The sequence below is a fragment of the Ambystoma mexicanum genome, chromosome 9 (genome assembly GCF_040938575.1).
Source record: "Ambystoma mexicanum isolate Mex_15411 chromosome 9, UKY_AmexF1_1, whole genome shotgun sequence".
Taxonomy (NCBI): Eukaryota; Metazoa; Chordata; class Amphibia; order Caudata; family Ambystomatidae; genus Ambystoma; species Ambystoma mexicanum.
In genome coordinates, this window is record NC_090931.1 from 944,829,580 (window position 1) to 944,843,525 (window position 13,946).

Sequence of the window (13,946 nt, forward strand, 5' to 3'; positions counted from 1 at the left end):
CATCCACCACGAGGGAATCTTCTTTGTCCTCTATGACTGGCTTATCCTTGCCTTCCAACTGAGGAGTAGAAACTAAAGGACTTAACCCTCCAACATGGTATACCAAGATAGGAATGTTGAGGCTCTCTAATGGTGGCACTAAGAGATTTAGCCGCCGCTTTTGAGGTCTGTAACTTTTCCAGCCTTGCAACCAAAAGGCATATTCATTAATCTAGATTGCGTGTTCGGTGCAAACCCAGACTTCCTCAACCACGCATATCTGCCTAGCATGGTACTAGTCTCCATGGATTTACTAATACTATCTGCAGTATCCAGACCTGACTGGAGGCACTCACACATTTCCTCCTTACCATCCTTGATGATAGCCAGGAAGCCGTCTCTCTCTTCCCCTTCAGGGATGTGTTCAGCCACCATTGCTGCGGAATCCCACAGGATGAACGAACATTTTAGATGAGGCACAAGTGGCATTTGCTGATTTCAAAGCCATGCTACCGGCAGTAAATGCTTTCCGTGCACAAGCGTCCACCCGTTTATCATCCCTGTCTGTAGGAATGGTAGGGTAATCGTTTTTTTTTGTGAACGTGGCTGCGTGCCTGATTCACCAAACTTTCCGGAGTCGGGTGCAAGTGCTTATTAACCGCAGAAATAGAATCTGGGGTTTCCCAATTTTTTGTAACTTTTTTTTGTAAAGCAATATAGAAGGGCAAAATCGGATCCCTCTGCGGACATTGGTTTAATATGTCTGTTAAGTAATCTTGTTGAAAAGGAGGAGCAGGTCTACTCCATCCCAAATATTGCGCTACTTTGCTCATTAATTGTCTGTATGAGCTATCGGCCTGATCTGTTGGATCTGGCTTCCCAAATTCCAGCTCAGGAGATGCATCTACCCCACTGGCTGATGGTCGTTATTTATACAGGTCTTTAAGCCTATATTCCTCTGAAATAAATTCATCTGGCACATTTGGAGTGCCACATTGAAGGCCAAAAAGTGTTTGATCATCTTCAGATAGTTCATGTTCTTCATAAATTGAAGAGACTTGAAGAAATCTTTTAATGGCAAAGGTTTATAAGATTTATCTTGTGTTGCTTACAATAGCTCTGAAAAAGTCTTTGGAGTAAACTTCGAAGTCTTCGACTTAGGCGTTGACGGCTTCGATATGGGTGCCGAGGGCATCGATGGAACCGATCTTGTTTTCGTCGAAGTTGTCTTTGACAAAGCCCTCAAAAGGCTGGGGTCTCAACTTGTCGAGGTCCTCGACACTTTTTCATACTTTTGAAGCCTCGAAGACTCTCGATGATTGTCATGCTTCTGTCACAGACCTGAGGGTGCACAGGGTTTTGCCTTAGAATTTCATTTGTCGTCTTTTTGCAGAGCGACCAGGACATAGTCTTGCACTGGGACCATTCCTCTGCTGAGGAATGGTGGTTAACATCCCGCATTCTCCCTCTATTCTTCACCTCTCCCACATATGGGATCCCCTCACTCTTCCTCGTCACAGTATCATCTACCTGATATATGGGGCTGCTATGTATGAGCTAACTAGCAGCAGAAGAGCAGACTGAGAGGGTGGGGTTGCTTGGAACCCATGCTGTTCGATTAACAATGTCTGGGGGAATGGTGGTTAACATCCCGCATTCTCCCTCTATATTCTTCACCTCTCCCACATATGGGATCCCCTCCCATAGCATTCTATCTAGGGGGACTATTCGGTAGCAGCCTCCATTTCCTGGCCCCATGGGAAGCGACCAGTAGGGGGAGAAGTAACCGCATCGATGGATTCATCACACTTTGCACATTGCTTTGTGCTCTGCCTCTTCCCTAGAGTCGTGGGCATGGAAGGGGTGGCGCAATGGGGGTAGGGTTGCACTGTCGGATGGGTGTGGTAAGATGGCATGTGTGGTCTTCCTTGCTTTTGGCTCACCTCCTTCTTCCGTTATCGCGCTCTGCCCCATTGCTTCCAGAAAACCTCAAACCACTAACACAACGGCAGCTCTGATATTCTCTGCCTTTCTTAGCCTTGATTTGCAGCAGACAGCCCCCTCTATCCGCTCCTCTCTCCCACTCCCAGATTCAGTTCCCTCTGACTAATATTTGCATCTGCCTCCCTCTTCCCATTATCACCCTAACATTAAATTGGCAAGACCGGTTCCCCCTTTTCCTCTCCCAACTCACATCAGGATCTGGGACGCCATTCCTCTTCCTTCTACAACCCTCTCATTGGCCCAAAGGTCACTTGAAGCCTGTAAGCATTTTAAACCCGCATTCAGCAACACATCCAGACTAACTTCCACACTGCCTTTTCTTGCCATTAGCACCCATATGTCTGGAGTTAATTGACTTTGTACACTATAATGAAGACTGAATGCACTCACACGCTACCATCCACATCCCCACCTGTCTCAATTTGCCATAGACCTACAATTTGTTAACAGGCGTTACTCGGATCAACAAGTCAAATCGTCATCCAAAGGCCGTCTGCTCCCCTCTACCGACCAGCACATATAGCACCCCATATTGTCCATCCAGTATGCTGCCTTGGGATCAGGAAATGGCATTCAAATGATCAATTCAAGCAAAGCATTTCACATCAGCCCTACCATGTCATGTGCTCCCCTCGCATCAAAGGGTATAAGAATGTTTGTGCTTTAGACCTGCCTTATTTGACTTCAGTCACGACGATGGACATGTCTGGTCACCAGGGACATCAAACCAATGTGCTCTGAGACATTTTAACGTGTAAGCCCAGCAATAACCAAATGCACGAAGGCCTGTATTGCTGGTAAATCTGTGCTGAAACAATACTGTAGCACACAGTTTCAAATGGAGTAGGGAACAGTGGGAGCAAACCCTAGTATGACATAGTGCAGGGACGATGCTGCCTCCGAGCAGCAGAGGTATGATGCACTGTGTGTCTTGGGACTCACCTGAGAGAGGTTAATTGCACCCTTTTATCGTTTTCATATCGGTCTTGCCTCCTGACCCTGCATAAATAACGCCAACTTTGACAAATGGTAATCTCTGGCTACACTGCCGGCTTCTATGCTCCCTCTATGGCCCCCCGGCTAGCAGCAATGGGTCTGGCCTTCTGTATCACTTGTGGTTTTCACTGCTGATCTTTTTCCCTGCATGCCTTTTTCACATTCTATGCCTCCTATTAGCCACCTCTTCTTGTTCTGGCCTTGTAGCTACTAAGATATTATACCTTGGGCGCAGCTTGAATTTGCCCCTGTGAACTGTACTTAACACTTGGTTGCCTTGCACTCTCATGTAGGTTGCCTGATTGCACAGACTACCCATTTCCAATGCATCTTTTATTGCAGTGCTCGGTGGGGGTTACTAAGTGCCCTACTTTAAGTTATTTGTGCACTCTTGTCAGATTAATTGAATCGATTACCACTAAAGGCCTTTTATTGGAACAAATGTTAAGCTATTACTGTGAAAAGCAAGGTCACTGTTTGACCATTCATTACTCTTGGTCTCTTACATTGTTATTGGAGAAAGGCTTCAGGAGAGGTGCAAAGGGTTTGCGAGAGGGATCGTTTTGGGGATTGGGTGAGGGGAGATGGGTCTTGTGGCTTGGGGGGGCGGGGACTGGTTTGTGAGGTGGGTGAATTTGAATGTGATACGGAGACATTTGTTGTGATGGCAGCAGTGTCTATAAGCGGGGGGGGGGTGGTACCCACTGTCTGTTGGTGGGTACCTTGAATGTAAAAGGGTAAAGGTCGTATTTGCGCGATATTACTCTTCCTAGTTTGCGTGGGGAGGATTATTGCTCCGGTTTGCCTCAAGTAGGACCTTTTTGCCGATTTGGAGGTTGCAGACTGGGAAAGCCCCTGGGGATGACGGTTTTACACTGTGGTTCTACAAACTCTTTGCAAGCTGCCTCTCACCCTCACCTAGTCAAGTTGTTTAATCATATTTTGGAGTCCTTTTGGCATGCCTTGATATCTGTGATTCCCAAGGAAGGAAGGAAGGAAGGAAGGAAGGAAGGAAGGGACCACAGGTCTTGCATGGGTACTGCCCGATATCCCTGCTTAATGTGAATGCGAAGATTTTCACAAGGGTACTGGACTCTAGGCTCGGATTTGATGTCGCTATTGGTCCACACTGATCAGGTGGGTTTTATTAAGGGGAGGCAAGTGGCAGGTTCCCTGCGAAAGTCTTTACACCTAATGGATATGGCTCGAGGTAATAGGGGGGGGTAATCAGACACTCTTGGCCCTTGTTCTGGAGAAGGCTTTTGACCGGATCAAGTGGGCTTTTCTGTACGGGGTCTTGGAGTCTGGGATTGCAACAAATATGCTTAAGGGTATTAGGGCATTGTACTCAACTCTGTCGGTGAGGGTGGCAGTTAATGAACGGTACTCCAGGGCCTTCATATTTCAGAGGGGGACTTCACGTGGGGGCCGCTCTTGCTCCTTTTATCCGCATTGTCAAGGGTGTCTAAGGGCGACCCCTCGGGTGGAGGGGGGGTTAAAGTAAGGGGCTGGTCTGAGGACGTTATGGCTTTACGCAGATGATGTGCTGTTGCATGTGTGCAAACCTGCATGCATCGATCCTGGTGGCTCTGAAGGTGATGGGTCGATTTGGTGCATTGTCTGGGTTTAGAGTTAATGGGGCCAAGTCTGTTCTGTTTCCTTTCAATTAAGATGGCTCTAAAGATTTGGGGGTGTTGGAACATCTGGGGATGGAGGTCTGTTTTAGAGACACTGCGTTATTTTGGGGTTGTGATCACCCGTGGGTTGGAGGATTTATATGCAGCTTATTCCCCAGCCAACTGAGGAACTTAGTACAGCGATATAGCTAATTGGGAGAAGCTCACTATATGGTGGTTGGGACGCCTTTAATGCCTTGAAAATTAACTTCCTCCCTAGGCTCTTGTATCTTTAATCGGATGCCCCGATCGGTGTTAGAGAGGCTCTACTTTTGGATGCAAAGGGGCGTATGTTGCATTGTTTGTGTCGGGGGAAGAAACCTCGAGTGGTATGATACCTTTCCTGAGGAACAAGGGGGCGTGGGCTTCCCAGGCCTTTTTGGGTACTACAGAGTGGCGGAGTTTAGGGTTCTGGTTCCTCATCCATGGGAAGAACGGGACAGGCAGTGGGTATTCTTGCAAAATCTCCACCTCAGGCCGGCCACAGTCTGGGAATGGTTGTGGGCCCCCAGGGGAAAGATCCCACACAGGATTCGTGGCATTGCATCTTGGGAGTTATTTGGGATCTCTGGCGCCTGTCCTGTGGGGCGGTAATGCAGGGGGCAGGGTTTACTACATGGTTGTCCCCTATATGTGCGGGCAGCTTCCCAACCTTCCAGGATATCGGGCTTGGTTCGAAGGGGGTTCGGCTAGGGTGGGACAATTGTGGTGGGAGGGCACGTTTATATCTATTCAGGATCTGGAGGGGGCACTACATATATGGAGGTTGACTGGTTTTTCGTATATGTGGCTTAATGGGGCTCTTATGGCGGAAAAATGGAAGCCACAGTTATTAAAGGAGCTCAAGCAGGTCGAGACAATATTGGATTCTTTTTTGGATATCAAGGGATTGATTTCTGTCCTGTATGTCGCGTTTGTCGCTGCTTCAGGACGTGGAACCAATGGTCTTCAGAGGAGATGGGAGGGTGATCTCTGGAAGGATATTGATGAAAGGTAGTGGTTGTTGTCAGAATGCATTTAAAACTTCTATAGCCTCTCAGTATAAGTTACATGGAATCACGCTACTCTGAGACAATATGATCCTGTCTGCCTTTCTAAAATGTGTGCTGAAGTCGGTCCTCTTTGCTTGCATGGTTATGGAGCGTGGGCCAATGAAGGGCACTGTCGAGATTTGTGTTGTTGCTGCCCCGTTTTGGGTCTTTTATTTTTTTTTTCTTATGTGATTGTAAATTCAAAAAAATTTGAAGTTAAAAAAAGTTGTGTGTATATATGTGTCTTAATGTTTGTAGATTGTCCCAAATGCATAGACTAAAACTCACATATAGGGTTGTTTGTTCGGCACTCCTAATAATGGACTGGCTGGCAGATCTCAACTGCACCACCACCACCATCCTCCAGAATGAACCCTTGGCATGGACAGACCACCGCTGCATCTCCTTCTCCATCCAGGAGAATGCACCCACTCATCCTAGCTCTACCATCGCACCTCAAACACTCTCTAGAATCAACGGAACATTACGCTCTAGAATTTACCACCCCTTTCGAATTGATTGTGTCAGCCCACGTTTTCCTCAGCTTAGTTATTGGTATCTTCAGCTTTGCTGCTTCGGGAAAAAAAAATCTTCACCAGAGGGCACTGTGTTCGAGGTCACTTTGCCGATGTCCCTCGGAGGCTGCTGTAGAGCGTCGATGTCCTCTGCAGTATAAAGGGTGGCATCAGTTCTGTTTTTCTGATGGCTTTCGCTTCATGTCCCGAAAACAGCTCTTCAGTTCTTCGAACTATGACTTCCTCATCGAATCCTTCCACTCCTAAGACTGGCTTTAAAAAATGTCCGAAATGCGGGAAGAAGATGTCAATCACCGACCCTCATCGAGTTTGCCTCTGGTGCTTGGGTCCGCACTATCGGGTTGACGAGTGTGGTTCCTGTCAAGCAATGACCAACAAAGCTCTCAAGGAACGAAGAGGTAAATTGGCGATGAGGGAGGAATCCTCGAAGTCTTCTTTGAGAAAAAGACTCGGCTGTCTTGAGTGATAAATTGCGACACAAATCGAAGAAATCGAGGTCGAGGAGTCGTCTAGGAAGTCGTCTTCAAAGAAATTGAAGAAAAGGCGTTACCGATCTCCCTCTTCCGCGTCCAATAAAGGGGTTATCACCTGCCTTTCAAAGCTTCTTTCCCCTAGAAAGTGGGAGGCTTTTAGAGCCTCGATGATGAGAATCTTTGAGAATACGGCCCAGACCCCCTCAAAGAAATCTCATTAGGACCATCCCCCCGCTCATTGTAAAAGGGACAGAGGGATGTCAAAGACCAAACGGTCAAAATCCGACACAAAATCGTCAAGGGTGTCTTCGAGGGAAACCTCCAACACCTCATTCAAAAAGTAAATCCCGCTTACCAGTGCATAAACCGGAGGCAACACCCGACAAAATGGCACCAAATGCCCAACCACCGTTAAAGTCGGTATCAAACATTTCCTCGACGCCTCTGAAGGCCTACTCAACACCAGTATCAAAAGGCATCGACAGTTGACGCTACGGCACTTACATTGAGGGCTCCTTTGTTAGTGTTGGGGGCTCCTTTGACTGTGTCGAAGCCTGCATTGTTAACATCGACGCCATCAATGCCTTTGTCGAAGTCAACACTAATTCCGACACCCAAATCGACTTCTTTGTCGAAGCCAAGGTCTATGCCCATTGAATCATTGAATCACTTTAAAATGTATCATCCTGAGTCTAGACAGGATTTTCCATTTTTGAAGAGCAATCCTCTGAAGAGGACATCTCTCCTTCTGGTGTTAGATTTGGGGCAAAGGATATTCCTGAGGAGTTAATTGATCCTCACTCTAAGATGGCTGACCTGTAGGAGTGTCTACAGACAGCAAGTGGTCTGGACAAGTCTCCTGAGTTGGATTTTGAAAGACCTGACCCTGCTGATCATGCAGACTCAGGATATAGGAGACTTATGAATAAGGTGACAGAATTCATGGGGTGGAACAGAAATTCCCCTACTTACCAGCAGGATGACATGACGGACATTCTCTCTGAAGGTCCTCAAAAGGATCCTGTCCTTCCCTTTCACATAGCTCTGAGAAAGAAAGATGACTGCATGGGAACACCTGAGTCTGGACCTGCGGTAAATAGAAAATTCACGAGCAAATAAAGGCCCTCTTCTTCTGATCCTGAATACTTAACAAAACATCTGTCACCTGAAAGTTTAGTGGTCCAGGCGGCCACATCCACTAGGCATTTGGCATACCCTACAATTCCCCCAGATAGGGATGACAAAAAGATTGATTCATGGTCTCGCAAGATTTTCTCTTCGGGAAGCATGGCATTAAAATCGACAAATGTGACTTGCACCCTTACAAGATTCACATACACCCTGTGGGATTGTATGACAGCGGCGGCTGAACACATTCTGATGGCGAGGCGCGAGAAGGTTTTCTTGCGATTGTGAAAGATGGAAAGGAGGTTATGGGGCAATGCCTTCAATCAGGACTGGACACTGCTGAAAGCATCAGTAGGTCTTTGGCATCTAGCACAGTGCTATGCAGATTTGTGTGGCTGAGAAAGTCGGGCTTCGCACCGGACGTGTAGGCCAGGCTACTTAATGCATTTGACGGCTTGAGGTTGTTTGGCAGCAAGGCGGACAAAAGTTTAGAAAAGCTGCAGACCTCAAAAGCGGCAGCTATGCGTCTTAGAGCTTCTATAAGACAACCTCAACAACACTCCTACTCGGGCTCATCTTCCTGGAGGGGTTGTCTCTTTCGATTCTACTCCTCATTTGGGAGAGGGAATGGACAGTCTAGTCGAAGAGGACAGCAAAGAAAACCTCCTTGTGGTGGAAGAGGAAAAAGTGCTAGATCAGCCCCAGCAGCGGCAACTGTCCCCTCGGCCGCTTCTGCAGCCGCTGCAAAGCCACTCTGAGGTCTTGACCCACAAGACCCTGGTGGGAGGCAGGATCTTTCAGCATCTGAACGAATGGCAGGGAATTACTTCAGATGCTTGGGCACTGGAAACACTAGTCCAAGGTTACTGCCTTCCCTTTCAGAAAAGACCTCATGATCATCCACCGGGATACAACTCTGCCAAAATCCAAATCCGCTCCTGTTGCAGGAAATTTTAACCCTGCTAGAGAAAGGTGCAATAGAACATGTACCTGTAGCGGAAAGGAACAAGGGTTGGTATTCCCCATACTTTCTCATACCAAAAAAGGACGGAGGATTTAGACCCATCTTGGACTTGAGAAACTTGAACAAGTTCCTCAGGAAGGACAAGTTCAAGATGGTCAAACTTTCTCAGATCTTTCAGGCTCTTCTGCTCCAAGACTGGTTGGTATCATTGGACCTTTAGGATGCTTACTTTCATGTGCCAATCCATCTCAAGCACAGGAAGTATTTGAGGTTTGCGATTGGCGATTCTCACGATCAGTTTTGAGTTCTGCCATTCGGGTTGACCTCCGCCCAGAGGATTTTCATCAAGCTGATGGCGGTAGTAGCAGCGCGTCTCAGGACGGGGGGGATTTGTCTCTCCCCTTACCTGGACGATTGGTTAATCAGGGCACGTTCACCTGAACAAGCCCAGGAGCATTTGAACATGACCTGCCACTATTTACACAGACTGGGCTTCTCCCTCCATTACAAGAAGTCAAATATGATACCATTCCAAAGACTCCAATTTATCGGAGCAGTCCTGGATACTTCCTCGGGCAAAGCCTCGCCTCCCGAGGTGAGAGCTCACCACATTCTGCAGATGGTAAAAGTTCCACAATGCCCAGCATCTGCCGGCCTTCGATTTTCTAAGATTGCTCAGTCTCATGGCATCCTGCATTTTTCTAGTGCCAGAGGCCAGATTGAGAATGAGATCCACTCAATGGGCCCTCAGGACTCAATGGTCCCAATTTTTAGGGGAATAGATCATATCTTTTGCAAGTGCCTGCCAGAGTGGTGCAATATCTTCTATGGTGGGCTTGCAAGGACAAAATCCTCACAGGGGAATCTTTTTGGCAACCATGGCCAGAGATAACCGTAGTGGCGGACGTCTCACTCACGGGGTGGGGAGCTCACACCAACGATCTGACAATCAGCGGTCGTTGGTCTCCATCGGAGAACCAAACTACACATCAACCTTTTGGAGCTGAGGACAATAGGACTAGTGCTGAAGGCCTTTCTGCCCTCTGTACGGGGAAAGAATGTCCTGATAATGACAGACGGCACAGTGGCCATGTACTCCCTCAACAAGAGAGGAGGCGTAGGATCACTACCCCTGTGCAGAGAGGCAATGCAGCTCTGGTACTGGGCAATACAAGAAGGAATTCTCTGTCGTCAGTTCACCTAGCCGGAGAGCAGAACACGGCGGCGGACGCTCTGAGCAGGCAGAGCACAGTCTCCCACGAGTGGGAACTAGCTCAGGAAGTCCTTCAAGAGATCTTCACCCTTTAGGGAACCCCTCAAGTGGATCTGTTCGCGTCCAGAGTGAACTGGAATTGTGATCAGTACTGCTCAAGGGAATTCCCCCAAGAGGATCTCTGGGAGACGCGTTTGTGGTGGACTAGGAATTTTCACTTCTGTATGCGTTTCCCCCAATCCGCGTAATTCCTCACGTAATCGGGAGGTTGAGAAAGTTCAGGAAAACCATGATCCTAATTGCCCCGGGTTGGGCCCGAGAACGTGGTATCTGGACCTTCTGGACATGTCCATCTGCCCTCCAATACGTCTTCCACAAAGAGAGGATCTCCTCTCGCAAGAGGAACGTTGGGTTCTCCATCCAGAGGTCAAGACACTCGGCCTTCAGGCATGGTTTCCGAGAGGCTGAGATATAAAGATTGGGACCTCCCGGATGACGTAATGGAGATTTTGCTTTCGGCCAGAAGGCCAGCAACAAAATCCTTGTACCAGTGTCGTTGGAACAAGTTCAGTAACTGGTGCAGGGATAAGAATGTGGATCCATTCTTACGTAATACTCCTACAGTACTTTCTTTCCTTTTACACTTAGCCAATTTGGGGCTCCAAGTTGGTACAATAAAAGGATACTTGGCAGCGCTATCTATTTTTAAGCGCTCCTTAGAAGAAGTATCTTACTTCAAAATGCCCTTGATTATTCAGTTCTTGAAAGGACTCACAAATGTGTACCCTTCAACCCCTTTTCAGGTACCAGTCTCCTTACTCTAAAGACAATACTTCTAGTGGCACTTGCATCAGCCCGCAGGGTGAGTGCATTGCAGGCGCTCTCTTGTAAGCCTCCTCACACCATTTTTCATAAGGACAAGGTTACTCGAGTCAAACCCTCTTTTTTGCCAAAAATAGTCTGACTTTCAACTGTCACAATAAATCACTTTACCTTCCCTTTATCCTGCTCGTCATGCAAGTAAGGAGGAAGAAAGGTTACACAGATTGGACCCTAAAAGGGCTCGCAGTTTCTATATCCCCAGATTGGCTAAATTTCAGCAGTGTTCAACTTTTTGTCGGATATACTGGACACAAATTGGGTCTATAAGTAACCAAACAAACATTGTCCAGATGGATAATTTTGGCAATCACTGAATGCTATAGGTTGGCTGGAAAAGATCCTCCAGATGGGCTGAGGGCTCATTCAACCAGGGGCATGGCTACCTCAACGTCTCTTCAGGGGGCTGTCCCGATGCAAGACATTTGTGCAGTGGCCACCTGGTCCTCTTTGCACACTTTTGTGAAGCATTATTCTCTAGATTCAACATCCTCACAAGGGGGTCTCTTTGCCAAAGCTGTGCTTCATACAGTCTGTGATTAAAGGGATGGTCTAGTAAAACATTTTATTTAAAAAATAGATAGGCAACATAAAAAAAAAATAATAGCATTCTCCGTTTTTAAAACTTCCTATGTAAAATTTTGAGCTATTCAAGCTCAAAATTCGCAAAAGCAAGCACATGGGCGCATCCATTTTGTGAAATGGAGGCCCTCCTGTGCTGGCTTTTGCTTTTGCGGCACTAATGAAGGAAAAGCCAGCCAGCTGTAGTAAACAAAAGCTACCGCTGGGTGGCTTTCCCTTCATTAGTGCTGTAGGCGGAGGACGGGGACCGGAGACCAGAGCAGGAAAGCTGCAGCTGAATCTTGGTAAGTGCTATTTATTAATTTTTTTAAAAATAAGCACTAGCTGCGGTTTTTTTTTCTAGGTTTTCCGGGCTGGAGGAGCCCGGAAATCTTAGAAATCAAACCGCAGCTTTAAAAACGTTGTGTTTATGTTTGCGTTCGCTTTTGAAGCGACCGCAAACATAAATACAACGTTATTGTGTTGGAAAACACTGCAGTTTTTCTTTCCAAGTTTCTCAGGCTCCTCTGGCTCGGAGGAGCCTGAGAAACTCGGAAAGAAAAACCGCAGCGTTTTCCAACACAACCGCGTTGTTTCTGCCTGAATCTGCTTTCCCATTTGGGGCTCTCGGGCTCCCCATGGGGAGCCCGAGAGCCCCAAATGGGAAAGCAGATTTAGGCAGACACAACGCAGCATTTAGCATTTCCCATTTGGGTCTCTCGGGCTCCCCATGGGGAGCCCGAGAGCCCCAAATGGGAAATCAGCTGCAGGTAGAAACACTACGCGGCATGTAAACAAAACCGCCTTGTGTTTGTGCCTGCTGTGGCTTTCACTTTGGGTCTCCGGTGCTCCCCTGGGAGCACCGGAGACCCAAAGTGATAGCCACAGCAGGCAGAAACACACGCGGTTGTGTTTGAAAACACTGCGGTTTTTCTTTCTGAGTTTCTCAGGCTCCTCCGAGCTGGAGGAGCCTGAGAAACTTGGAAAGAAAAACTGCAGCGTTTTCCAACACAATAACGTTGTATTTATGTTTGCGGTCGCTTCAAAAGCGAACGCAAACATAAATACAACGTTTTTAAAGCTGCGGTTTTATTTCTAAGTTTTCCGGGCTCCTCCAGCCCGGAAAACTTAGAAAAAAAAAACGCAGCTAGTGCTTATTTTTAAAAAAAAAATAAATAGCACTTACCGAGATTCAGCTGCAGCTTTCCTGCTCTGGTCTCCGGTCCCCGTCCTCCGCCTACAGCACTAATGAAGGGAAAGCCACCCAGCGGTAGCTTTTGTTTACTACAGCTGGCTGGCTTTTCCTTCATTAGTGCCGCAAAAGCAAAAGCCAGCACAGGAGGGCCTCCATTTCACATAATGGATGCGCCCATGTGCTTGCTTTTGCGAATTTTGAGCTTGAATAGCTCAAAATTTTACATAGGAAGTTTTAAAACGGAGAATGCTAGTATTTTTTTTTATGTTGCCTATCTATTTTTTAAATAAAAATGTTTACTAGACCATCCCTTTAATACTTTCTGGTAATCCCCCCTATCTAAGATGAGGAATATGTGGGAGGACACAATCCATTCGAATAACAAGTTACTTACCAACTGTAACGTTCTTTAAATTGGATGTTCCTCCCACGTATTCCTCATCGACCCTCCCATCCTACCCCGCTGTATAGTTTACGTATTTTACACTCAATGTTCCTTGAGACTTTACGGTCTAAGGGGTACGCCTTATCAACTCAATTGAAAATATACGAAAAAACAGAACTGAAGCCAATGGGTGCAGCTTGAGTCCTTTATACTGTGGATGACGTCGACACTCGACGGCAGCTTCCAAGCGACATCAGCCACGCAACCTCGAACACAGCGCCCTCTGGTGGAGAAACATTTGTTTCCGAAGCAGCAAAGCTGAAGATAAGAATTTTTTAAGATCTAAGATGAGGAATACGTGGGAGGAACATCCAATCGAAATAACTTTACAGTTGGTAAGTAACTTGTTCTTCTCCATGCTATCATGGACCCACTGAACTACGCTGACCTAGACTCAGTCAATTTGTTAGACGTTTACAACAGCACCCTTGAACTAGTCATGAGTAACATTGCCCCAATCAAACTAAAAAAAGCTAAACCAGCAGCCCACCTCAATAAATGGTTCACATCTGAACTAAAAATTCTCTGCCAGGCCAAAAGAACTGCTGAAGCCACATAAGTCGCTGACTACCCCCAATAAGGCAGTGTTCGCTTCGTCCTCTTCTGATAAAGCGGCCATCCTCAATACTAAAAAAGACTTAAATAGAATTTCGAGGGGATTGGGTCCTCCGACGTATTCCATATCTATGACATGTAATCACCACAGCTGTGCTGCTTCGGAAACTTTTTTCTGCGTCCTGCGTCGATGACGTCGATGCGCCGTCGTCGAGGGCCTCGTCCGACGTCATCCGATGTGATAAGTAGGACGCACGACGCCTGTAGCCTCAGTTCCGTTTTTTCCGCGAACGTGTTGCTTCGTGTTTCTC

General features: G+C 47.0%; 1 protein-coding gene across 2 annotated transcripts in view; it reads left to right on the forward strand.

Annotated features, from left to right (window-relative positions):
• Positions 1-13,946, forward strand: part of LNPK (lunapark, ER junction formation factor) — a 1,074,215-nt gene that overhangs the window by 179,330 nt on the left and 880,939 nt on the right. The gene's annotated exons all lie outside the window — the stretch shown is intronic.